At 35.3% G+C, this 18878-nt stretch overlaps 1 non-coding gene across 1 annotated transcript; it reads left to right on the top strand.

Moving 5' to 3' along the window:
• The first annotated feature begins 11996 nt into the window (after positions 1–11996).
• Positions 11997–12128, top strand: LOC126010076 (small nucleolar RNA SNORA51). The gene has a single exon (XR_007496214.1). It is a non-coding gene; the product is annotated as a small nucleolar RNA SNORA51 (small nucleolar RNA).
• Positions 12129–18878: the final 6750 nt, after the last annotated feature.

Genomic DNA, 18878 nt, shown 5'->3' with positions numbered 1-18878 from the left:
GTAATGTTTGAGTGCCTCCAGGTGTGGCCAAAAGACAAAAAAGGGGGGAGAGTGATAGCACAGCTGCCAACACAGGACACCGTTTCATTTCCAGGCATCCCATATGGTCCCCAGAGCCTGCCAGGAGCGATTTGAGCCTGCCAGGAGTTATTTCTGAACACCAAGCCAGGAGTAACCCCTGAGCGCCACTCGTGTGAACCACATTCGTTCCCCCAAAAAAGGCAGCCTAAACCAAAAATTAGATTGAATAATTATTTATTCAATGAAGATATGCATTGGCATATACACATAGTGTTTAACATTACTTATTATTGGGAAAAATGCAATTGAAAAGCACGAGATATCAACTAGTACTGTCTAGAATGGGTTTATTAATACAAATACTGGAGGTAATAAAATAAAACAAAATAAAATAATGCAATACATGTATAATATAGACATATAGACCTGCATATATACAGTGCATATATATTTATATATGTGTCCATACAGTAAAATTAAAACATGGAGTTTATATTTTTAATTTTTGTCTTTAATATATTAAAATTGATTTTGTTAAGTTTACTTAACAAAAATCCAATTATATATAGTTTGATCATTTAGTCCACTTATGAAGTAGTCATTCTTCTGCTTACTAATCTCCACACCATAACCATCATTCTTTGTTGTTTATGGTTTATCTGATATGGTTTATCTTTTTCATGTCTCAGTCTTACTATTTACTAATGAGTATCTTCCTAGTTGAGGTTTGCCTCTGGGGAGTTAACTTTCTCTTCTTAATATTGTTGACCTTAGGAGAGGGTCAATCATATTACCTTGGCCAAGGAATAATACAAATAAATACTGAGGAGGCCATTGATATGCTCAATAATTACAGATTCTTTATAGACTAAATCAAAAGTACAGGGCATTGCCAATGACCACCGTCACCCTGAAATCATGATAATAGTTAACATTGAGTTAGGATGTAACAGGATCCTATTTTTCAAATAAAGATGTTGATACTTTTATAGGTTTTGAAACTTGCCTAATAGTTTTTAAGACATCTAATTGTTTCCACTAAATTAAACACCATATAACTTAAATTGGTCTATATATAAGAATTTAAATTATTTTTATTGTTGGACAGTTTAATTTCAGAGCAGTGTTCAGGAGGCCTGGAAATTCCAGTGTACCTCAAACAAATTGACCAGTATTTCAATATCTGACTTTTAATGTGTCAGAAATTAACCAGGCCACTCTGGCATTGTGCTAGAGGCCATCCAGGACAGCATCTGGCAATGTTAGGAGAGAAAGTTATAGAATGCATTGCACTGGGGTTTGCCATGTGTGAGGCATATGTCTTAGACTTGTATCATTGCTCTGGTCTTAAATTGTTTTTAAAAAATATTTTTATTAAGATAAGTTTTGATATACTGGATATAAATGTTTATGTTTTAGTGGTACAATAAGGAAAAACACGTCCCCTCCAAAATGCCATTTTTATCTGTTTATCTAAGCCTCAATTGCCTGTCTACAATGAAGCAAAGATATTACTCAGTCTTATACTCAAGGCAGATATTTTTGGGGTGTTTTTTGGCCATACCCTGCAGTACTCAGGGATTACTCCTGGCTCTGTGCTCAGAAATCACTTATGGCTTGGGGGCCATATGGGATGCTGGGATTCGAACCACCATCAATCCTGGGTCAGGCACATACAAGGCAAACACCCTACCACTATGCTAACACTCAGCCCCTCAAAGCATATTCTTAAAATTTCAGAGTACAGTGGGCTTTATTTAATCTACTTTTTATAGATGCTTCTATTGATCATTGATGGGCAAAATAATAATTGTAATACTGTAACATTAAATTGATCATTAGCTTTTCTTAAGTTTGTGCAATACCACAGCAAATTGTAACACAGAGTCGAAGCAGGAGTAGTTTGATATATTTGCCACTAGATTTCTCTCCTGTTGAATATCTGCCACCTGGAAGAGTAATCCACTTAAGAAATCAATACTCTTCAGATTTGTTTCTTCATAATGAAGAATGTGTATTTTGTCCAACTGTGGATTCCTGTATTTACTTTTCAATGAAATTTATATATCTGTTCCCAGAATTAAATTTTATATATGTTTATGTATGCATATTATACATAAGTAATTTATTCAAGATCACAGAGCTAAGCAGGATCTACACTTAAGCAGTCCATGTGGTGCTTTTCTCTCAGTATCTATTTTCAGTCTCTATCTCTTTCTCTGTCTCCATTTCTCTCCTTTTGCACAGTTTGTCTCAGAAAAGTTTATTATATTAATGTCTCAACTCTAATCTAGCACCTAGCACCTAATATGATTGGTCTTTTGTATTTTTTCCCTAATAGGTTTACTTAACTCCTGGCATCAGACAGATCTATTATCTTGTTGTTATTTTTCCTGTAGAAATTATCCCACTTTTTAAGGTTATAGCTATAGCATAATTATTATGATACTTTTTATCTTTTCCACCTCTCCATTTCTCAGGTAAAATAAAGAGACCTTTATTGTAATTCATTTCTCTCTCTCTTTTTTTTTTCTTTCTTTTTTTTTTTTTTGGAAAACTATAGGAAAAAGACGAGGGGCTGGAGCAGTGGCAAAAGCAGTAGACTATCTTCTGCAAGCACTAACCTAGGACAGATCACGGTTCCATCTCCCAGCATCCCATATGGTCCCCCAAGCCAGGAGCGATTTCTGAGCACATAGCCAGGAGTAACCACTGAGTGTCACTGGATGTGACCCAAACACCAAAAACCAAAAAAATAAAGAAAAAAACATGAGAAAAAAAATTGGTTTGTTTTATTTAATATTATTGGTACTTGGCCAAATACAATGGTGTTCTGGACACACTTTTTGTCTGAACTTGGAGATCACACCTTGCAGACTTCACTGGCAACAAGAGTTGCCAGGAATTTAACTAAGGTCACCACATTAAAGGCAATCTGTACCTGCTATTGTTACTCTGTTATCCTGTTACTCTGGACCCTTGTGTGTGTTTTAGCTTTATTATTTTAAATAATTAGATGACCAAAATCAGAGTAAAGAATAAAATGTTTTATTTTCTACATAACTCTTATCACTAACTCATTTTAAAATTGGTCTCTGCTTTAAACATCATAGAGCCATTATTCTAAAATCTGTTTGATTTGAGACATTTTGATTTTTCTTATTCTTTCCTCCCATCATTGCATAACCTTGATCATGATATATAATGGAGTCTAAACTGTTACTGTGTAATAGCACCGCTGAATATTTTTAATCATTCCTCAATGGATGGACATTTGTTATTAGACCCTTAAGTAATTTTCTTTCCCTTTCTTTTCTTGAATATATAATAGCAGAAAGCAATACTTTATGTGCAAAAAATTTTAAATGATCATTATTTATTTTGAATAAATAAAAAAAAGTAAGGTTAAGATGTCTGTGCATATTTGTTTCTCTAAAATTGAATTAAAATATTTTCTAAATTAACAGTACAGATAAAATCTAGAGAGATAGGGATAAGGACTGTTACAGATCTGTAGGCATTGTATTATACATATGTCATATGGATTACAATATTCACTTTATATAATGTTTTTGCTTGCTTTATCTCCTTTTGCTTATTGGTGATATTGAAAACTGCTGATAGATTCAGCTCTACCAATTTTGAGGCACGTGTCAGCACAAATCAAGTACCTACTAACTTTTCTTCAACCTTTTATACAATTTTAACTTTATTCCTTCCTCATTCTTTCTTTTTTCTCCTCTTATTTTTCCTCTTATTTCATCACTCAAATTATACCCATTTGCCACGGCATACATAAACTTAGGGGAACTCAGGAGACACACCAGATGTATCTCCAGATTTTCCTGGTGTGGAGTACTGAAATAACCCCCACGGGGTTCCTGAAAAGGCCCGCTGTGGACGCCTTTTCCCCTTGCATAGATAGTTGAGGAATTCCCAAAGAGAAATATCTATGCTTGGTATTACATTTTCTGTCATTACTTGGGGATCTCTCCTTTGTAAAATCTCAGGCAAAATCATAACCTCTATCAAATAATCTGCTTCATAAATTCTAGCACCAAAGATTACTAAGAGAACCCCTTTTCTGGATAATATTTAGCACTAAAATCAAAGACAGTATTTTTTCTCTTGTGTCCTTGCAGCCTCAGTGTCTGGTAATCAAGGGCATAACTAGAATGCAGATCCTGGACTATTGACCCTTCTCAGAAAATAGGAACTCACCTTAGGGGATTTGGTCCCTTCCTTGACCTCTGAAACAATAGAGTTCACCTTGGTTGGGACCATGTTCCTAATTTTTTTCTATTTCTTAGTTTCCCTTGTTTTGCATTTGAGGTTGGTTATTAAAAGCTGCCCTGAGTGTTACCTTTGCTTTTGCAACTCAGAATTAAATTTGTTCTGTGATTGTAAACATCTTTCTCTACACCTGTGTCTGGCTTCCCCCTAAAAAACCACTGTTTAGAAAAGATAAAACTTGCTATACTCCTGCTAGAAGATGTGTTGGCCCCACATACTTGTGTGTGGTTTCATTATTTCATATTTCGCTGCTCGTGCAACCCACTCTCCCTAAAGTAGATTCATTGAAATCCCACTGGTACACCCAATGGGTGCCTGCTGCACCCATTGATGATTAGGCTCTCTAAGACTACACCCCAAATTCCTGAAAGTCATGTGATGTTGTAAGGAGGGTGCACATAACCCTAAACTATCTCTCCTATTCTAATTTTATTAATAAATAAATGTTGGTATTTAACATCTTATTTAATATGTACACATAATGGACTATCTATTATTTATTAATTGGACAATATACCATAGATTTTAATGCTATGTAAATTTTAAGATGACAATTTCATACCTTAACAAAAGTTTATACCAGTGGTGGGCAACTTTTTTTTTATAACTGAGCCAAATTTCACCAAAACCATGATTAAAATTTATTTTGAGAGCCACATTTTTTTTTTTTTTGGTTTTTCGTGTCACACCCGTTTGATGCTCAGGGGTTACTCATTGTTGAGCACTCAGAAATTACCCCTGGCTTGGGGGACCATATGGGACTCCAGGGGATTGAACCCGGGTCCTTCATTGGCTAGCGCTTGCAAGGCAGACACCTTAAAACCAAAAATATATAGGATGGTACACTGTTTCTAATTTCAATAAGTTTTTATTGAGAATATTCTGCATGCAAGCATCCATATAGGTTGGGAGGATACAAATAACACAACTAATAAAACAATGAACTTTAGAACGATATTATTTATCAATACCGTTAAATTCCGTAAATTTGCCTAACAATGTAGAGAAAATTATATCCTGACAATGACTGACAAAGTCACAAACACTAATGTGAACATTGGCCTTGCATTTCCTTGGATAGTTTGAGTAAGTCAGGTTTGTATATTGTTGTTTTTAATTTTAGGCACAATTCCAGGTTCTCATCGATGAGACAATTTCTCAATTTACTCTTGATAAGATTTATGCTTGAAAATTATTGTTTGCATAAATATGTAGACTCAAACAAGGAAAGAACAGCAAACACTAGCTTTTTTAGTTGATTATATGAGTCAGGAATACTATTTCAGGTGTCTGTTATTTGTACCCCAATCTACTGCTTTTCTTTCCTTCAAACAAAGCCACATAACTCGATTTATCTAGCACTGCTCCTTAAATAGAGGGGAAGATAGGGGAGGATACCAGGACCATACAGATATATGATCACTAATAGTGAGCAGGACAAAGAGGGGACCACCTACTCTAGAAGTCTGGGGGGTGATGGTGGGGTATATGGGTTGCAGAAGGGGAACTGGGATGGGGGAGGAAAAATTTGGTGATGGGTATTCCCTTGATTTAATGTTGATATAAAATACTACTATGAAAGATATGTAAGCCATTATGATAAAAAAAATCAACAGGTCTTTCAAAGCAGACCACTTGTGCTGTGAACTAGGTTTACATTTGTGTTTCTCCAATCTTTCTAGATTAGCACAGAGACATTCAAATTTTGAGCTCCACAGTCCCTTGTTTTTTAAACCCAGAAATTGCATTTAAAAGTTGCCAATGTCAATTTTAAAGGGAGAAAAATTTAATTCTGTTACAGTGGCATTCAGAATTTTTTTAACAAAGGCCAACATCACTTTGCTGTTTCTGAAATCCTGAAACCTCTTAAGAAAAGCTTCCCTAATATTTAAAAGTTCTGTTTTAAATTAGGTATTGTCAATATCAGAATTATTTTCTTGGCGATGTTTCAACAGGCTTGGAAAGTGAATCAAAGTTTCTCTGTCAAAATCTTGAGCTAAAACAGATAAATTTTTCAAACGAAATAACTTCTTCTAACATCGAAAAAATTGTGTTTTCTTTCCCCTGTAATTTATGATTAAGCTAATTTAGATGTGAAGTAACATCCACCATGAAATACTATTTTGAATCCACTGATCATTTGTTAATTCTGGATAGTGAATACCCTTCTCGAGGAAAAATGCTTATCAAAATGTGCTGAAAATTTGAAACCCTACAATATAGAGATGAAACAGGTAAATGAGAAAAAACCTTTTTAACAATCTTTAAAAGCAAGAACAGTGTTCCAGAGAAGAGTAGTGATTTCACTGAAAGGAAAAAAAATCTATTGACATTTTACTGTGTTCTGCAAGAAGCCAAACTAAAATACACACACACACACACAAAAAAAAAAACAAAAAAAAAACCGGCACTTTGTTAAAGGCATATGATATCGTATCATAAAGGAATTATGATAGAGTACCTGAAACATTTTAAAAATAATTGTTTTTATTTAAGCATATTTGTTACAAAATTATTCATACTTATATTTTAGTCATAAAATGTACATCAACCCTTTACCAGTGCACTTTCCCCACCACCAATGTCCTTTGTTTCCTTTCCCTTCACCCTTCTCTGCCTTTGTCATGGGTAGACATTTTGCTTTTATCTCTCTATCTCTCTTTTCCTTTATGACACTGAGGTTTGCAAAATTTCCTTTATGACACCGTGGTTTGCAATATTGTTAATTAAAGGGTACCATGCATGTCACTTATCCATTTTCAGCATCCAGTTCTTGTCCAGAGTGAAAAGTTCCAACTATCAATGTCATAATGAATCTTTCTCTATTCTAACTGAACTCACCACTTTTTATGGCAAGCTTCCTATCATGGACTAGTTCTCCTGTCCCACATCCCAATTTTCTCTAGATATTATTACCATATTGCCATTTATTATTCTTATATGCCACAAATAAACTATTCTGTGTCTACACCTCTCCTTCTCACTCATTTCACTTAGAATAATAATCTGATGTGTTAATATATGTACAGATGATGCACTGTGCCTAGCTCAGTGTTTTTGTGTAGTCACAAGAAACATAAGTTGCACACCTGTACATTGTATCCACTCATTGTATGATAGACTGGATTCAAAAAAACTCCCTGCTGAACTAAACTCTGTGAAAAATGACACAGTTAAGATAATTTGTGAAATTCACAACTATGATCAAATCCAGGCTATTTACCACCCAGGTGAGAGTATGGATGCCCACTATTAGATTCTTCTCCATGAAGAAGTGAAGTGGCTGTTCAGGGGAAGGGTTCTCTCCCGACTTGTTGGCAACTGAGAAGAAGTAGTGCAATTCCAGTGAGGGCAGAACTCTGACTTTGTATAGCCTTAGTTGGATAAGGAATGGGTAGCTAAGCTTGTGTATTTGGCAGACATTGCTCATTTTCTCTATGAACTTAATATTTCTCTGAAGGGAAGTTTCACAAGTAGTTTTTACAGTGAGACATAAGATGGATGTGTTAAAAAAATCTGATTCTGGGATAGCTGTGTCTGAGAAGGAGATATTGAAATGTTTTCACTCTTGCAAAAAATTTCTGATTGCCACTTATATTATGCAGAAAGTCATAACCAATATGAAAAACAGCATTTAAGGGCATTAACTCACAACTTTAATCATGAGTACTCTGAACATAAGAATTTACAGAAAAGAAAACTCTGGGTTGAGAATCCCTTCATGGAAGGTGCCCACTCTTGTGCAAAATAAAATAGGTGTTTTAAGATCACTCCAGGCACTGTATTTCTAAACTGTAGCAAGTCAGCCCCTGAAGAGATTGACTGATGGTGGGATGGAGAATGAGGCCTTTTTCTTCCAGCTCGGAGCACGCGTCTGCCACCCTGTCTAGCCCACGGTTCTGAGGTGAAACGGCGGGTAAACAGCTCGCAGACAGTCAGGCTCGTGGAAATATTCGCTTTATTCGGAGGACAAAACTGAAGTCCAAAGACTCAGCTTCAGTTCCAGACAGCAAAAGCCCCCGCCTTCCACAGACCCTTGATGTTATACCCCAGAGTCAGGTACCACCCAATGGTGGGATCAGATACCAACCAATGGTGGAAGCAGAATCAGGTCCTACCCTAGGGTGGGGGCAGAATGCCAGGTCACACCCTAGGCTAGGGCACAATCACCTAATCAGTTTAGGGTGAGCAACATAGTAATCCCCCAAAATATTTACATACACAACACCCACCCAACCTAGTCTGAAGAAGCAGGGTAGCAGAAAAGAAATAATAAGCCAAGCTAGCCAGGAAAGGATGAACATGGAGTCCATGGCCTTTTACCTTGTACTCTTTGCCTTGAGCCCAAAAAGCTAGAAACACTTCTTTCTTTATTAAAACCAATTCCCAGTACCAGGAGGCTTCAGGTCAAGAGAGAGAGAGAGACAAAAGTACACATTCAGTGGACTTTTACATATCAAAGGAAGAGGTTTAAGAAAGGATGACATGGGGGAACACCTTTGTTTGGGGTTGATACTGGGTATCATCTTAAACTCTTGGAGCCAGCTGCTGGGGTTGCACATAGGGCGCGCACTGACAGAGGCTAGGAGCAGAGTCCTGACTCATGGAGCGGCTGCCCAGCACACAGAAGAGCCACATTAAAAGTGAAAAGAGCCGCATATGGCTCGTGAGCTGTGGCTTGCCCACCACTGGTTTATACAATTAGAAATTCTCAATACAATCTCTATATACAATTTACCTCTACAAAGTTGGCAGACTATTCATTCTTCCCACCATTTGACCCACTCCTCTAATAATTTCTGTTTCAGTTTTGATCAAATGACTTGTTTGTTATGATTATTTGACTCTTTTGTATCTTAATATAAAACCACCTAGTGTTTGTCATTTTATTCTGTTTTATTTTACTGAGTTTAATGTCTTTATTAGTTATTATGATTTTTTTTAGTAAGTTGCCTAAGATATATGTATGGATAATATTATAACAGAGGAAGAGATTTGATGTCAATCTGGGAAAATAAAAAGCATTTATGCTATCATATATTAACATTTAATGCAAACTGATATTGATATTCTTTATGAACATTGAAAATAAAATTCACTTACAACTCTGTAGTTTTTTATTTATTAATTATCAATGCTATATTGAGATGCTTTAGTACAGATACACCTTCAGCTCTATTGATGTTGCAGCTTATAACCGTGATGAGTTGCAATTGCCTCTCATAAGAATTTTAAAGACAATAAAGAGGAAAAATCTGTAGTTGTAACAAAAGCTATTACAATTATTATTGTATTTGATAGTGGTAATAACATGACATTTCTCAGTGGATAAAACTGAAAATCAAAAAAATTTCTTTTATTTATTGATTTAATTAAATGGAAGATATTTCAGAAGCTATTATCTGATATTTCATGTATATTAATTCTACTACTTTCTGAAAAAAATTATAAAATATAAATAGAAAAATATACAAATGTCCTCAAAAATACTAATAAAATAGAAAACATTTGACAATTGGTCAAAGAGAAAGCAGAGTTAGAGGCAAAGAAATAATGTATCCTACCTAATAATGGTAAAAATTATTGGCATTTAAATTTTATAATTGAAAAAATATAATGTATGTCACCACTTCAATTAATATATGTAGGGGTTCTGACTAGATCAGCAGAATAGAAATAGAAAGTTTTGGAAAGATAAAAAATGTCATGATCAGTAGTGTTAATTGATGAAAGTTATAATAAATATGTGGAATAGTATTAGCTATATAAATTTTTTGAAGAACAAGCTAAAATTTATAATGCTTTGCTGGTATGATAGACAAAGAAAAGAAAGAAAACTAGTAGAAAGGCCAAATTTGTGGCCATACACATTTGCTTAATGACTTCAAAATGATGCTATGAATTACTTGGAGAAAAGACAGATAAATTGTGTTTGCATAATGTCCATAGGTAAAACTGAAAGCCAAAATATTATGACAGAAAGTTTTAAGATCTCTTAAGAAAATCTATATAATCTTAAAATTAAAAAACTATGATGAGAATGATACTGAAGTGAATAGGGCACTTGTTTTATGTAAGCTAACTGGGGTCTGATCCTTGATGCTGCATAAGATTTCCCCAAACCCTTCCAGAAGAAATCCTAAACAAACCTCTGAAAGAACTCTAATCCCTGACCAAAAAAAGGGACAGGAAACAAAATTAACACTATGAATCTCTTAATCAAACTTTATTAAATTTAATTTTACTTTGGTTTGGTTTGGGGCTACATGCAACAGTGTTCTGAGCTCAGGGATCACTTTGTGCTCTGGAGACCATATGTAGTACTGTGAATTTAAACTAAGGACAGCCATGTGCAAGTCAAGGTTTTTAATTACTGTACTATCAAGATTCTAGCAGCTGACTTTGTGAAATCAAGGCATATCAGATTCAAGAAAGACTACTAACAATAAGAGCAATGAACATGTTTTGGGTATATGCATGCAAAGGCATATTTTTGCTTAAAAAAAAAGCAGTAACAGGGGCCAGATTGGTGGCACAGCGAAAGGGTATTTACCTTGCATGCAGCTAACCTAGGATGGACTGTGGTTCGATGACCCTGTGTCCCATATGGTCCCCCAAGCCAGGATTGATTTCTGAATGCATAGCCAGGAGTAACCCCTGAGCGTCATTGGGTGTGGTCAAAAAATGGGGGGAAAAAATGAAGTACCATATAGACTGGACACACTTCAAAAAGAGCAAGAAAGACCAGTGATGGCATGGATGTGGGGAGAAAAGGACTCTTATTCATGACTAGTAGGAATATCCAGTCTTTCTGAAATAATAATATAGACAATTAAATATTCCTTGAATTGAATTTCTATTCAATCCAGAAACTCCACTTCTTCCGATATACTCGCAGGGCCCAAAACACATAATGGGATAAAAGCCATTTATGCTCCTATGTTTCCTGTAGCTCTAACCACAATAGCCAAAATGTTGAAACAACCCAAGCGTCCAATAAGTGAAGCAATTATGGTTAAATAATTATGGTGCATATACATACACAATGTGATGTTATCTATCCATAAGGAAAAATAAAGTCATGGAATTTGCTACTATATGGAGAGACCTGGAGAGTACCATGCTGAGTGAAATTAGTGAGAGGGAGAGATCAACACAAAATGGTATCTCTTACATGAGGAATATAATTAAGCATAATGGTGCAAGAGTATATACTGAAAGAATATGAGAACATGTTTCTGTGGGAAACATGCCACTTCAGGGACAGGGGATAGAACAGGGAGGGGCAATATCTATGATGGAGAGAAGCATTCAATTGAGAGACAATGCTGCTAAAAGGTGTTTAAGTTTTATATATGAAAACCTATCAATAAGTAACATTACTGTAAATAACAGTGAAAAAGTTTTCATAATAAAAAAATAAAATATAAAGTACCTCTACTAGAAGTACACTGTTAGTTGAAAGACAAATGGGGGTAGGGGAAGCACTGGCAGAGGATAGTGGGCACTGGTGATTCATATGCCAGAAACCCAATCATAAATAACTTTGTAATTTTATGGTTTCTAATTTAAAAGAAAGTACTAATAGGACACTTGGGATATTGGGTCATGGGAATGTTGCACTGGTGAAGGATTTATATATATTAAAAAATCAAAAAAAGAAAAAAGAAAAGAAAAGAAAAGGCCTCCTAATTCTTACCACAGGCTGTGTTCTTTACACTGACTGTATAGAAAGAGGAGGTACAGTAAATGCGCCCCATATACAACTCAACCCAGCCCTTTGCCTGGTCTGTATTGTGAATTGGGGGATGAAAAAAAAAGTACTAATAAAAATTATTGTCAATTTAAAGATAAAAATTATAGAATAAATTGCAAGTATTATAAGATATAACAAATAATGAAAAGGACAGGCAACATTACAGTACATCAGTAATCAAGAAAATGTTGGAGCTAGAGGAATAGCATGAAGAAAAGGCATTTGCCTTGCATGCAGAAGGACGATGGTTCGAATCCCCAGCATGACATATGGTCCCCCGAGCCTGCTGGGAGCGATTTCTGAGCGTAGAACCAGGAGTAAATCCTGAGCGCTTTCGGATGTGACCCAAAAACCAAAACAAAAAAACCAAAAGCAAAAGAAAATTTATCACTACAGATCATATTAACTCTCCAGTTATCACAGAAAATATATGGAAATATGTGCTTTACCAAGAAATGAATCCCAAATATACCATAAAAAGCACAAATGAGAAGAAAATCAGAAAACAATATATAAATATAATAAAATTTACCAAATAGGTGAAATTATCAGATCCAAACAAATCCTGGAGATAGAAGTGTTTACTTAATTCGGTGGGAAATAGTAACAGCAGAATATGCCAAATAGAAGACAGGTACTATTAATAGCAACAAAAAGGATAAACCAGTAAAATTTGAAACTGATAAATTTCAAAAAACAAATAGAAAATATTAAAGAGTTATAAAAACAAAACAAAACAAAAACAGGGGCTAGAGCGGTGGCACAAGCAGTAGGGCATCTGCTTCCACGTGCTAACTTAGGATGGACCACAGTTTGATCCCCCAGCGTCCTATATGGTCCCCCAAGCCAGGAGCAATTTCTGAGCCTATAGCCAGGAGTAACTCCTGAGCATCACCAGGTGTGGCCCAAAAACCAAACAAACAAAATATTATAAAGAGTTATAATGAAGCACAAATAAAAATAAAAAACAAAGGCAAAGATAACCTGCATGATTTAGGCATTTGATTGATAGAAATAAAGCACCAGAATTTTGAATGTTTCAAAAGAGAATATAATGAATAAAAGTTTATGTAAAGAAATAATACTTGAAAATGTATTTAAAATTAAATGAGTTGCATATCTAAGAAATGAAGTTAATGTGTTATGTTTAATCCAAAATTATATATCAGTTAGTTGTCTAAGACTAAGTAGAATGACAAATATAAATAAAATATATTTATATTTTATATATATTTATATATTAAAATACAAAAAAATTCTAAGCAAATAAGAATTTATCTGAAAAGTTATTCTTCAAACAAAGGAAAATTGGAATTTCCTAGATAAACAATGGTATCATATGGTGAATGTCATAAGAAATGTGAAAAATACACTAAAAATAAAAACTACAAGTGTGTAAAAATTAAATTCTCAGAGTTTTTCAAAGCAAGACACTAAAAAGAGGAAATCTTTGCATTCTAACTGAAAAATCCATGTGATAACAGTTTCCCTATATTATAGACCATTTACATGACTGTAAATGGAGAGCAATATACAACTGAAGGTTTTTTAGCTTTTTTAATTTAATTTTATTTTATTGAAACCATTGTGATTTAAACATCCTTCATATTTGGATTTCAGACATACAATGAATCAGGGCCAGACCCACTACCAGTGTCAATCTTCCTCCACCATGTTCCCAGAGTGTATTCCAAACACCACACTTTGCAATCCAGTCTGCCAATATAACAGGGCCATTTAAAGTTTAAATTGTTAGAGTTTGGATCTCTTGATTCAAATGTTACTGACTTTGGGTTGGATATTTAGTTCTGTCCTATTTTATCTCTACCAATGTACCCTAGACCACTTGGCCTCTGGCCCACATCCTTTCATATTTGTGTTTCTTCTCCTCCACTAAGTAACTTTCCTTCTCTTTATACTCTGAGGCCAAGGGTGTTTTAGACAAGTCCCATTTAGACCATTGCATTTCTTCATGCAGTTATTCTAAATACCACATCTAAGTGATATCAATATGTATTTATCCTTCTTCTGGCTTACTTCATTTAACATAATATCTTCCAGTTCCATTCATGTTGCTGAAAATTGTATGAGTGCATCATTCTTTACAGCTATGTAGTATTCCATTGTATATATACACCACACTTCATGATTCATTCATTTGTTGTTAGACATCTAGGTTTATACCAAGTGTTAGCTATTGACTAAATGCTGCAATGAATATGAATATAGTGTGAATATAGTAATGTGAATATAGCCTTTTGTATGAATGTTTTTCTGTCCTGGGAATAGATACCCAAAAGAGAGATTGCTGGATCATTTGTTGATCAATTTTGAGTTTATTAAGAACCCTCCACACTTTTTACCATAGGAGTTAAACCAGGTAAAATTTTCATAAAAAGTTCATGAGAATTTCTTCCTCACCACATCCCCAGCAACAGAGATTGTTCCCATAATTTTTGATTTGGCCACCCTCACATTAAGATGATATCTCATTTTTATCTTGATTTGAAATTCCCAACTAATAATAGATGATGAGCATTTTTATGTGTCTGTTGGACATCTGTTGATCTACCTCAGAGATATGTCTGTTCATTTACATTCCCCACTTTGTATGGGGTTTTTAGGTTTTGTGGAGTTAACCTTTGTGAGTACTATATATAACCTAAATATTAAGCCTTTAACTCAGTGTTTTTCAACTACTTTGCCGCAGCACATTAGTGTGCGGTAAAATATTGTCTAGTGTGCTGTGGAAAAAATTCCAATTTCATCTGTAACATGAGGCTTCGACTCACAAATAGACCAATACTTGTCTACTTGTGAGCCAAAGCCGCTTGCTACGGACTATAAATGGCACCAGTGTCACTGTTACATGAACAGGAGGAGACATTGCAAAAGATGCCAATGTGCTGAAGAGCGCAGATGGATCTAGACTCTGGAGATTCGTGGATGCAGCACAGAAGATCACTGACTGATGGATCTGGAAGGAGAAATGCATAGAAGAGAGCTGAGTGTGATGGACAGTGGCTATCTGCAGGAGACAATAGCAGTAAGTACTGAGTGACAATAAGACAGGAGCAGATACTACAGTGATGAACAAGTTTTTTAAAAGGAAAGAACTGGACTCAACAAAATCCAGAGCCAGATGAGAGCTCAAGTATGAGTAGGGATCAAAAGAAAGCAAAGATGGTTAACTCAACCAAATTCTCTGGCACAAAGCAATATAGTGAAAACTATATTTTATTTGAATTGACTTTCACGGGAGGTGCAAAGAAACCAACCCCACTGTTCATGGTGTGTGGTGAAAAGCTATCCAACAGTGCTATGGTCCCAAAGTAAACTTAAACACCATTCAAAAACAAAACACCCTTCGCTTCAAAACAAGAATGCGGACTTTTTTGTTTGCCTGCATGGAAACAGAAACAGGCAACTTTCATGAGAAAAACCACAAAGGTAAATGAAAGAACTCTTAAAGCCAAGTCAAAAAATCGCACACTGTGGCAGAAACATTAATATTTCCTGCCTGCAAAGCTATTGTAGAGGAGATGCCCATACCTGAAGCAGTTAAGGAAATAGCCAAAGTCCCCCTTACAAACAACATAATTTCCAGACTTATTAATGATATGTCTGCAGACATCGAAAGTGTGGTTTTGGAAAAGACCCGTATCAGTGAGAAATTTCATTGCAACTTGACAAGTCTACTGATAACAGTGGTCATGCTCAACTCTTGGCCAATGTGCGTTTTCTGGGTGGTAAGGCAAGTAGAGAAAACTTTTTTTTGGAAGGCATTGCCGGCAAAAACAACAGGAGAAGAAATTTTTTTGGTCACATCAAAATACCTTGAACAATAAGGATTTAATTGGGAAAACTGTACAAGTGTCTGCACGGATGGAGTTGCAGCCATGTTCGGGCGTCCCAAAGGCTTTGTAAGTAGAGTGAAGAAAAGAAATCCAGATGTGATTGTTACGCATTGTTTTTTACACCATGAGGCCCTCTTAGCCAAGACTTTACCAGCAGACCTCGTTTCTGTGTTGGATGATGTTGTGTGCATGGTAAACTTTGTGAAGTCACAACCCTTGAAAAGTAGTGTGTTTGCAGTTTTGTGTGAGGAGATAGGAGCGAAGCATAAAGCCTTGCTGTTTCATATGGAGGTCTGGTGTTTGTTGTGTGGCAAGATCTTGGTTCATGTGTATGAGCTGCGGGAAAAACTTAAAAGTGTTTCTGACAAATGAGAGGTCAGATTACGCAAAGCTGCTTGCAAGTGCATGGCTGGCATATCTAGCAGATATTTTTCATTATCTGAATGAACTGAACACTAATGTAAGGCAGAAATGAAAACTTGCTTACAAGTACAGATAAAATAAATGGATTCTGTTCAAAGGTGCAACTCTGGCATCAATATGTAGAAAGTGGCAATCTTGAAATGTTCACACTCACCAGGCAATGGCAAAGTGTTCACACTGCTTCACTGTGTGAGATAATAAACATTTAAAAACTCTCAAGGAGAAGTTGTCATTTTATTTCTCTTTAGTCTCCGCTGAAGGCCTTGACTGGGTGAGGAACCCTTATAGCTCAGCATCATGTGGTGGAAAGGACATGACTTTACAGGAGCAGGAGGAACTAACTGAACTGAGACAAAATCATGGTTTCAAGCTAAGATTTGCTGTTCTCCCTTTGGACAGTTTTTGGTTGGATACTGCCAAGGAGTTTCCCATTCTGGCAAAGTTATTTTGACATTGTTCCCATTTTTTACTACATATCTTTGTGAGATGAGCTTTTCAAGTCTGATTACTATAAAAACTAAAGACAGAGAGAGAGACTGAGAGCTGTTGAAGAGCTTAAAATTTCTTCGATTCCTGCCAAAATATCAGCTTTCTGTTCAGCCAAACAGGCCCAGGTTTCTCACTGAATAAGTGAATAGAAATATGAATAATTATAAAATACTTTATTATTTCATAATAAAGTAATTATAAAATAATTTCTTTGTGTTTATTTGTTTTCTATTCAAGAAATTACTTTATATATAGTTAATATAAGCACAGAGTTAAATTTTATTTTAACATTTTCTAATGGTGGTGTGCCTCATGTTTGTTTTTTCATGAAAAAAGTGTACCTTTGAACAAACAAGTTGAAAAACACTACTTTAACTGATGTGTTGAATGTAAAAATGTTCTCCCATTAAGTTAACTGTCTTTTAATTTTAGTTCATGTTTCTTTTGACACATAGTAACTTTTTTTTTGATGTTATCCCATTTGTTCAGATTTGATGCTATCATCCTTGCCATTGGCATATTATCATCAAAGACTTATTTGAGGTCTAAGTCTTGGAGTGTTCTGCCTGTTTTCTTCAATGAACTTCATCAATTTGGTTCTTTTTAATCTACTTCAAATTGATAATTTTTTGTGTTAAGGTATGAGATATGGATCGATCATTAATTTCTTACATGAGGATAACCAAGTGTTCCCACACCTTTCTTTAAAGAGACTGTCTCCATTTCATTTCAAGTTCTTGGCTTCTATGTCAATGATTAATTGGCCATATAATTCGGGTGTGTCACTGAATATTCTATTCTAACCCATTGCTCTTAACATCTGTCTTTGTTCCAATAACATATTGTTTTGATCACTAAGGCTTTATCATAAATTTTAAGAATTTTAAGGTTTTTTGTTTGTTTGTTTTGTTTTTGTTTTTTGGTTGCTGGGCCACACCTGGAAGTGATAAGTGGTTACTCTGGCTCTGTACTCAGAAATCACTTCTGTCTCAGGGTATCATATGGGATGTGAAGGATTGAACCCAAGTCCATCCTATGTTGTCTAAGTGCAAGGCAATTGCCCTACTGCTGTGCTATCACTCCAGACCCTATTCTAAGGTCTTTTGTGATTGCTCACACACTTTATAATTGATTATTCTAAATCCTTAAAGAATGTTGTCTAAAATTGGATAGGGATTGCATTGAACTACTAGTTCAATGAACACAAAGACATCAACTAGTGGTTTAGCTATATTGGTCATTTTTATAATATTGATTTTATAATATTGATTCTCCCAATCAGTGAGCATGGAATATTTTTAATTTTCTTAAGTCTTTGTTAATATTTTCTTAAACATTTTGAAGTTTTTGTTTACTTGGTAGAGGTCTCTAACCTCCCTTGTCAGATTGATTCCTCGGTACTGGATATTTTTGAACTCAAATAGTATTAACAAATATTTTGTTATCTCTTCCTCCTCTGCATCATTATTTCTATACAGGAATGCAACTGAATTTTGTGTATTGACTTAAGTCAGCCACTTTGCTGCATTTGTTTATAAGAAGTTTCTTAATGGCCCCTTTTTTGGGGTGTTTGGCCACACCCAGTGATTTTCAGGGGTTATTCCTGGCTATGTGCTCAGAAATCACTCCTGGCTTGGGGGACCACATGGGACACCAGGAGGTTGAACTGAGGTCTGTCTTAGGTTAGAGCATGCAAGGCAACACCCTTCCAATATGCCACTACTCTGGCACCACTTTTGTGGACTCTTTAAGGTCTTAAGTGTATATCATCATGTCATCTGCAAAAAGAGATAATTTGACTTCCTCTTTTCCAATTTAGATTCCTTTGATTTTCTTATCTTGCCTGATTGCTCTTTCTGGGACTTTTAATACTATGTTGAATAAAAGTGGAGACAGTAGTCATCCTTGCCTAGTGCCTGATATTAATGATAATGCTTTCAATTTTTCAAGATTAAGAGTGTTAGTGCTAACTACAGATATTTATATAGTTAGCTGTTACTAGCTTGAGGAAGTTTCCTTCCACATCTATTTTGCTGAGG

The sequence above is a fragment of the Suncus etruscus genome, chromosome 5 (genome assembly GCF_024139225.1).
Source record: "Suncus etruscus isolate mSunEtr1 chromosome 5, mSunEtr1.pri.cur, whole genome shotgun sequence".
In the NCBI taxonomy this organism is placed as follows: domain Eukaryota; kingdom Metazoa; phylum Chordata; class Mammalia; order Eulipotyphla; family Soricidae; genus Suncus; species Suncus etruscus.
This window is presented reverse-complemented; position numbering and strand designations above follow the sequence as displayed.